Below are 6,378 nucleotides of genomic sequence, written 5' to 3'. Positions count from 1 at the left end.
AGATTCCTCAGGAGGCCAGTAAGGTGGTCTGATATCCCCATCTCTTTAAGCAATAGCATCTATGTTTGGTCACTTGCCATTACTTTAAATCAATACAGTATGAGAATCACAAGTATCATAAAGACCTCGGAGTGAGATTGCCTCAGCTGTTAACCTCCTGTCATAACACAGAAGTGACTTAACTCTCATTTAGTAAGTATATATTCCAGGTTTTTATTCTAGAATAGACAGTAAAATTTAGTAGTCATATGAGGGAAAGAAAATGGCACTCTCCTTGTGATTGGACAATGGTGGTAATAGATATATTCCTAATCTAAAATAATATTCTGGAGTATGGAAAGGTTTATGTCAGCCACACTAAGCAGAATCAGACAGCTAACTTTAAAAGGAGCCTTTAGAATGGAATAGAAAAACAGTTCTTGAATCATCCCATCTCTCAAAATACCATCACAATAATTGCCAAAATTACAGCTTGTGGTTACATGCACATTCTATGAGATTCGGCTCACATGCAACATGGTTCTCCTGATAAAAACACCACATCAAATATGTTTCATCAAAGATGTCAGTCCTAGTATAAGTCTATTTTTCAGCTAATGGGCAGGAAATTAATTAATAAAAGTATAAAACTTGTAAGGAAGTATTCTTAAAAGTGAAAGTGAAGTCTCTCAGTCATGTGCGACTCTTTGAGACCCCATGGACTGTAGCCTACCAGGCTTCTCTGTCCATGGGATTCTGCAGGCAAGAATACTGGAGTGGGTTACCGTTTCCTTCTCCAGGGGATCTTCCTGACCCAGGGATCGAACCTGGGTCTCCTGCACTGGAGGCAGACGCTTTAACCTCTGAGCCACCAGGGAAGCCCCTCTTATATTCTTAAGTGTCATTTAAAAAAAAAAGATTTGGTGGTCCAATGGTCAAGACTCTGCCTTGCAATGCAGGGGAAGTGGGAGCCCACATGCTCTGGAACCTGTGTGACACAACTAGAGAGTGTGTGAGTCACAGTGAAGATCCCGTGTGCCACAGCTAAGACTCAATATAGCCAAACTAATTAATTATTTTAAAGATCTGGTATCAGTTACTAAGTTTTAAATCAAATTGTATAAATTTGGTGATGGAAATTTTCTAGTCAATAACATTGTAACTGTAGCATTTCAGAGAAAAACAACTAACAGTTCAAAAACTTTCAATGAGACTGTTATTGAATGGAAAGGTAAGACAGTCACACTGTGAATAGGGTGGGTATAGGAGTAACAGCTCTTATTATGAGATCAGAGGTACAAAGGACTCTTTTGTCCCTATAATGTTCTCATTATTGGCCAGAAATAATACAGAGCAAATTCAGGTTGTTTCAAAACTGTACCTCATCAGTCAGCCATTATTCAGCTTATCTTTCTAAAGCCAAAATATTCCTGAGGCCCTTTAGCTTCAGGATTACTCATTTCCTCAAGCACAGTGATGAGAAAGGCAAATTCAGTATCTCAGTAGACAAATATTTGTCCTGAATCCCTATTATCTCCACTTATTATAATGTTTAAAGACCTTAAATAATCTGGGCAATTATCTAGCTGTTTTATTTTCTATCACTAAAAATGAACTTTAACGATTGAATTTTATGCCTTATGAGCAGAAAAAAAAAATAGATGCTTGGGTGCAGTTTATATTATATAAAATTTTATTTAACTTAAAAATTTTATTGGGGACTTCCCTGGTGGTCCATTGATTGGAAATCCACCTGCTGGTGCAGGGGACACGGGTTTGAACCCTGGTCTGGGAAGACTCCACATGCAATGGGGAAGCTAGGCTCATGTGCCTCAACTTCTGAAGCTTGTACACCCTAGAACCTGTGCTCTGCAACAAGAGAAGGCACTGCAATAAGAAGCCCCTATTCTCATCCCTACACCACCAGTAGAGCATAGCCACCACTCACAGCAAGAGAAGGCCCGTGTGGGGCAATGAAGACCCAGTGCAGCCAAAAATAATAAATAAATAAATAATAAAATTTCACTGGAATATCCATGTATACTAACATAGGAGATACCTTGAAGATGTGAAGTGAAGGTGGAGGACAATGAGTGCTCACCAAATAACCAGGTAACTGACTCCACGTGTCAGCCTATTTCTGGCCAGTGAACCATCAGTGAAAGTGATGTGTGTCCCCTCCAAGCAGGACAGGTAAGAGCAGATATGTCTCTGTGGTATTTCTTACACCCGAGTGCAGTGACCTTTGAGGCCATGTGTTCCAGATGACCTCACTAAAATATGGAAGAACCTCAGCAAAACCACATCAAACTGTGACATGACTGAGAAACAAACATATGGTGCTAAGCCACTGAGATTCCATGGTATATGTCTTATAAAAGCTGGTACAAGTTATCCTTATAGATATTAAAATGAATAAGTCAAATCATATCTAGTATATGCACCTATCACGTATACTATAAAGCCTGGAAATGGTCTTAAAACATAAATTTAAACTGCCAAGCAGTGCTGAACACTAGCCTGTGAAAGCTGGGGTTCAGGAAGGTGCAAGTGTTAGTCGCTCAGTCGTGTCTGACTCTTTGCAGACTGTACCCCACCAGACTTCTCTGTCTGTGGAATTCTCCAGGCAAGGATACTGAAGTGGGTTGCCAGTTTCTTCTCCAGGTGATCTTCCTGACCCAGGGATGTAAACTGCTGCTGCTGCTGCTAAGTCGCTTCAGTCGTGTCTGACTCTGTGCGACCCCATAGACGGCAGCCCACCAGGCTCCCCCGTCCCTGGGATTCTCCAGGCAAGAACACTGGAGTGGGTTGCCATTGCCTTCTCCAATGCATGAAAGTGAAAAGTGAAAGTGAAGTCCCTCAGTCGTGCCTGACTCTTAGCGACCCCATGGACTGCAGCCTACCAGGCTCCTCCGTCCATGGGGTTTTCCAGGCAAGAGTACTGGAGTGGGGTGCCATTGCCTTGGTCTCCTGTATTGCAGGCAGATTCTTTACCATCTGAGCCACCAGGGTTCAGGGGTAGAGGTCGATGAAGGACAGATGAGGAAGGAGGAGGAGGATGACAGACTTCTGATCTTACTTCAAAAAAATCAAACATCTTATTTTGTTTTACAATGAACACAAGTTATTTTAATATACAGTTAATCTATTTTTAACAGATTTTCTTACCACCATAATTATAATAGCAAAACATGCATTTATCATTGATTAAATTGCATACTTCAGATGAGAGAGATTGGGAACTTTCTGTATAAAAAGTCTAAGCAGAATCTGGAGCCCAGTTCCACAACTAGAGAGCCCACTCACTGCAGCTATTGAAGCCTATGCACTCTGGTGCCCATGTGCCACAACTGCTGAGCCAATGCAACACAATTAGAGAGTCTGCAGCACAACAACAGATCCTAAATGATGCATCAAAAACCCCATGTGCCACCACTAAGATGCAATGGAGCCAAAAAAAAAGTCTACGCAGAATTAAACAATTTGATTAAAGACAACTTTGTGATGTCTATATATAATAGAGTAAATATAATCAAGAAGCAGAATGCTGAGACATTTGAAAAAATTTTTCTGGAACTTGGAATTACGTAAGGTTTAGAAATTCAAAGAGAAGGTGTATTTTCTGAGCTACAAAAGAGACAAAATTTTCAATAAATGTTAACTTCAGCTAAAAGCCAAATGTAACCTCAGCTAAAAGTGAATGACTCTTGACTAAATGGCTCAGAATACAAAATGAGGATGACAATTTGTTTTAGATGTTATACTCCTGAAAGTCAGAGTTTGAAAATTCCAGAAAATATGTGAAGCCAAGAAGAAAATGCATATATATTTGTATAGGAGTAAAAAGGAAAAGGACTTGCCCTATCTTCACATTTGACAAATGCCCAAAACCCAGAGGCATTAGGCCCAGTTGCTTATCCTAGTGTTTTGGATCACAGGACTTTCCTGAAAGATGGAATTTATAAAACCGTAGATTCAAGTCCCTAACACTTTTACTTCTCCTTCCATATTTTATGTTGTTATCACAATTTACATATTGTGTATTTATTTACATTTTTATAGTTACTTTTAATACTTTTCCCTTTCAACTTCTATACTAGAATTAAAAGTGCAAAGAAACAGAGGAAAACAACAGAATAGGAAAGACTAGAGATCTCTTCAAGAAAATTAGAGATACCAAGGGAATATTTCATGCAAAGATGGGCTCGATAAACGACAGAAATGGTATGGACCTAACAGAAGCAGAAGATATTAAGAAGAGGTGGCAACAAAACACAGAAGAACTGTTCAAAAAAGATCTTCACGACCCAGATAATCACGATGGTGTGATCACTGACCTAGAGCCAGACATCCTGGAATGTGAAGTCAAGTGGGCCTTAGAAAGCATCACTACAAACAAAGCTAGTGGAGGTGATGGAATTCCAGTTGAGCTATTTCAAATCCTGAAAGATGATGCTGTGAAAGTGTTGCACTCAATATGCCAGAAAATTTGGAAAACTCATCAGTGGCCACAGGATTGGAAAAGGTTAGTTTTCATTCCGATCCCAAAGAAAGGCAATGCCAAAGAATGCTCAAACTACTGCACAATTGCACTCATCTCACATGCTAGTAAAGTGATGCTCAAAATTCTCCAAGCCAGGCTTTAGCAATACGTGAACCGTGAAGTTCCAGATGTTCAAGCTGGTTTTAGAAAGGCAGAGGAACCAGAGATCAAATTGCCAACATCTGCTGGATCATTGAAAAAGCAAAAGAATTCCAGAAAAACATCTATTTCTGCTTTACTGACTATGCCAAAGCCTTTGACTGTGTGGATCACAATAAACTGTGGACAATCCTGAAACAGATGGGAATACCAGACCACCTGACCTGCCTCTTGAGAAACCTGTATGCACGTCAGGAAGCAACAGTTAGAACTGGACATGGAACAACACACTGGTTCCAAATAGGAAAAGGAGTACGTCAAGGCTGTATATTGTCACCCTGCTTATTTAACTTCTATGCAGAGTATATCATGAGAAACGCTGGGCTGGAAGAAACACAAGCTGGAATCAAGATTGCCGGGAGAAATATCAATAACCTCAGATATGCAGATGACACCACCCTTATGGCAGAAAGTGAAGAGGAACTAAAAAGCCTCTTGATGGAAGTGAAAGAGGAGAGTGAAAAAGTTGGCTTAAAACTCAACATTCAGAAAACTAAAATCATGGCATCTGGTCCCATCACTTCATGGCAAATAGATGGGGAAACAGTGGAAATAGTGTCAGATTTTATTTTTGGGGGCTCCAAAATCACTGCAGATGGTGACTGCCACCATGAAATTAAAAGATGCTTACTCCTTGGAAGGAAAGTTATGACCAACCTAGACAGCATATTAAAAAGCAGAGACATTACTTTGTCAACAAAGGTCCATCTAGTCAAGGTTATGGTTTTTCCAGTGGTCATATATGGATGTGAAAGCTGGACTGTGAAGAAGGCTGAGTGCCAAAGAATTGATGCTTTTGAACTGTGGTGTTGGAGAAGACTCGTGATAGTCCCTTGGACTGCAAGGAGATCCAACCAGTCCATCCTAAAGGAGATCAGTCCTGGGTATTCTTTGGAAGGACTGAGGCTAAAGCTTAAACTCCAATACTTTGGCCCCCTCATGCGAAGAGTTGACTCATTGGAAAAGACTCTGATGCTGGAAGGGATTGGGGGCAGGAGAAGGGGACGACAGAGGATGAGATGGCTGGATGGCATCACCGACTTGATGGACGTGAGTTTGAGTGAACTCTGGGAGTTGGTGATGGACAGGGAGGCCTGGCATGCTGTGATTCATGGGGTTGCAAAGAGTCGGACATGACTGAGCGACTGAACTGAACTGAACTGAAAAGTGATTAACTCACACTTACAGTACTATAGTATTTTGTGTTTATATATTTATCTTTACTAACAAGTTTCATACTTTCTTATACTATCATATTGGGTGTTTTTAGCATCCCTTCATTTCCTTCAATATCTCTTAAAAGGCAATCTAGTGGTAATAAACCCTTTCAGATTTGGTTTGTCTAAGGGTCTTTATCTCTCTTTCATTTTTAAAGGATAGTTTTGCTATGTATAGTATTTTTGATTGGTAAATCTTTTCTTTTCCTACTTTGAATATACAACCTATTCCCTTTGGACCCGCAAGGTTTCTGCTGAAAATACACTGAATTTATCATTTAAGTTCCCTTGTATGTGACACATTGCTTTTCACATAAAGTTGCTTTACTCTCGCTGCTTTCAAAATTCTCTTTGTGACCTTTGGCAATTTGATTATAATGTGTCTTGGTCTATGGAGTTGTTTGGATTCATCTTTTTTGGTAGACCTTTGACATCTTTGATCTGGATATAAGTTTTCTTCTTAAGACTTGGGAAGTTTTT

General features: G+C 39.9%; 1 non-coding gene across 1 annotated transcript; it reads right to left on the bottom strand.

Annotated features, from left to right (window-relative positions):
* Window positions 1–784: 784 nt before the first annotated feature.
* TRNAW-CCA lies at window positions 785–857 on the bottom strand. The gene has a single exon. It is a non-coding gene; the product is annotated as a tRNA-Trp (tRNA).
* Window positions 858–6,378: the final 5,521 nt, after the last annotated feature.

The sequence above is a fragment of the Bubalus bubalis genome, chromosome 14 (assembly GCF_019923935.1).
Source record: "Bubalus bubalis isolate 160015118507 breed Murrah chromosome 14, NDDB_SH_1, whole genome shotgun sequence".
Classification (NCBI taxonomy): Eukaryota; Metazoa; Chordata; class Mammalia; order Artiodactyla; family Bovidae; genus Bubalus; species Bubalus bubalis.
This window is presented reverse-complemented; position numbering and strand designations above follow the sequence as displayed.